The sequence below is a fragment of the Agelaius phoeniceus genome, unplaced genomic scaffold (assembly GCF_051311805.1).
Source record: "Agelaius phoeniceus isolate bAgePho1 unplaced genomic scaffold, bAgePho1.hap1 Scaffold_109, whole genome shotgun sequence".
Classification (NCBI taxonomy): Eukaryota; Metazoa; Chordata; class Aves; order Passeriformes; family Icteridae; genus Agelaius; species Agelaius phoeniceus.
Genome location: NW_027509875.1, coordinates 177,501 through 180,000, shown reverse-complemented (window position 1 = coordinate 180,000; position 2,500 = coordinate 177,501). Strand labels below are relative to the sequence as shown.

The following is a 2,500-nucleotide window of genomic DNA, read 5'->3' as shown; positions in this document are numbered from 1 at the left end:
GAGACGGAGAGCCCCATCCCGGAGACGAGAACCGAAAAGGGAAGCGCGGCAGAGACGGCCCCGCGCGGGAGGACCGGCCGGGCGGCGGCGGCGTGTGCGACGGCCTCGGCGAAGGGGAGAGAGAGGGGAGCGACGGCGCCCTTCGGGCGCGCCCCGAGACCGAGACAGAAGAGGGGGGGGGGGGGGGCGCGGGCGAAGGGAGAGGAGGGGGGTCGGAACCCCCCCCCGTCCCCGGCGCTCTCGCCTCGCGCGCGCGGCAGCACGGCACGGTACCGCCGCGGTACCCACCCGCAGACAGCCGCCCGCGCGGGGGGGAAGGCCGGGGGCGAGGCCCGCGCCTCGCCTCCCCTTCTCGCCCCTCTCCCTTGCTTCTCTTTCTCTCTCGGCCCTCGCTCGGCGGCGCCTTTCGACGCCGTCTCTCGCTCTCCCCGAGGCCGCCGCGCCGCCGCATCCGCGGCGCGGCCCCGCGGCGAGGACGAGCTCCGCCCCAGCGGCTCGCTCCGGGAGCGGGGAGCTACGGAGCGCTCCCCGAGTCTGCATTTAGGGGGACGAAGGCCCTCGCGCGGCGGCGACGACGACGACGACCGCGGCGACGCCCGCCGGGCCCGCAGGGAAGGGATCGAGGCCCGCCGAGGGAAGCGCTTCCCTCGCCCAACACCCCTGACCGCCTTCCCCTCCGGCCACCGGCGGCACGCCGCCGCCGCCGCCGCCGCAGCCGCCCGCCGCGGGCGACGGGCCTGCGAGGCGACCCCAGCCGCGCCGCCGGGGTGGCCCCCGGACGGCGATTGATCGTCAAGCGACGCTCAGACAGGCGTAGCCCCGGGAGGAACCCGGGGCCGCAAGTGCGTTCGAAGTGTCGATGATCAATGTGTCCTGCAATTCACATTAATTCTCGCAGCTAGCTGCGTTCTTCATCGACGCACGAGCCGAGTGATCCACCGCTAAGAGTTGTCTGCCTTTCGGGCACCGCTCACGCCAGAGCGGCCCCTTTTTTGGTTTAGGACAATGCCGCCGAGGACGCGCGGGCGCGCGGCCTGGCTTCCGAGACCGTACGAGCACACGGAAAACGGGAGGAAAAAAAAGGAAAAAAACAAACCCACTCTCCGAAGGCCGGCCAAGAGGCGGGGGAGCCCGCGCCCCCGACCGCCTCCCCCCGCGAGGGGAGACGCCGACCTCACCCACGCCGTCCTTCGGAGGCGGCCCAGGCGCCCGGGCTCGGCCCGGCCTCCGCGCGGAGGGCCGGGCGGCGCGCGCCGGACACGCGGGGGGCACAGGGCGGCCCGCCCGCTTCTCGCTTTCACGGGACGACGCGCACAACGCACACGGCACGCGGCCGGGGGCGCGCGGCCGTCGGCCCCCGCGCCGCGCCGGCTCTCCCCTCGGCCCCGACGCCGCGGGCCTGGCGCGGAGCGCCGCCGCGCCGCCGCGCGGCCGGCGTTGTCTCTCTCTTCCCCCCACCACCACGGGCACGGGCCTTTCCCCTGGGCTCGAGACGGGCACGCGACGGCGACCGGCACAGCCCGCCGGCACGCCTCCCGCGGGACCGCTCCCCCGCCGGGCGGGCGGGCGAGCGACCGGCGGACGCGCTCCGCCGCCGGCCCCGGAGGCGGGCGCCACCGAGAGCCGAGCCGGCGTCGCCTGCGCCCGAGGCCTGCCGGACGGCAGACCCGGCCGCCGCCGGGGCGGCACGCGCCCGGGACCGCCGCCGCCGCCTCGCACCGCCGGGGCCCCTCGCCTCGGGCACGCGCCCGGCGGGAAGGCGCCGCGGCGGCTGAGCCGGGGGGCAACGCCCGCTCTCCTCGTTCGCACGCGGAGACCGGGCGGGGAGGAGCGCCCCCGCGGCCGCCCCCGCACGCCTTCCTGCGCGGCCCACACGCGGCCGCGCGGGCAAGGGCGACGGAGGCGAGGCGACGAGCGGAGCCCGGGACGGGACCGCCGCCGGCCGACGGCGGGCGCCGTCCGGCCGACCGTCCCCGCAGGGAGGGACACCCGTCGAGCGGCGCCGCCGCCGCTCGCCACGGGGTCGCCCGCGCTCGCGGGCCTCCGCCGCCGGAGGGCCCGCCGAGCGCTCGCCCCCCCCCACCGGCGGGCGGGGCGGTCGAGCCAGGGGACGGCCGGCGGACGACGGCGCCGCCGCGCCGCGCCTTCGAGGAAGGAAAGGCCGTCGAGGGGAAGAGAGGCGCCGGACGCGCCGGACGCGGCGCCGCCGCGCGCGCCAGAGACCGCGGCGGCGGGCCCAGGAGAGAGAGCGCGGGCGGGCCCCGGCGGCCGTCGCCCCGCGGCCGAGGAAGGGGCAGAGAGCGCGCGCTCTCTGCCGGGCGTCGCCCGTTACCACGAGGCGGGCGGGTCGGCCCCCGCGGCCGACCGCGCGCCGCGGCCTCTCCGCCGAGGCCGGGCCACGGAGAGGGGGGGGCAGGGCGCCCCTCCCCGGCGCGGCGCGGTTGACCCCGCCCGCGGCGCGCGGCGGGGACGACGACGACGACGACGGCCGCGACGGAGG

The 2,500-nt window shown here is 79.3% G+C and overlaps 1 non-coding gene across 1 annotated transcript; it reads right to left on the bottom strand.

Annotated features, from left to right (window-relative positions):
- Positions 1-797: 797 nt before the first annotated feature.
- On the bottom strand, positions 798-950 carry LOC143692861 (5.8S ribosomal RNA). The gene has a single exon (XR_013180400.1). It is a non-coding gene; the product is annotated as a 5.8S ribosomal RNA (ribosomal RNA).
- Between the last annotated feature and the right edge of the window lie 1,550 nt (positions 951-2,500).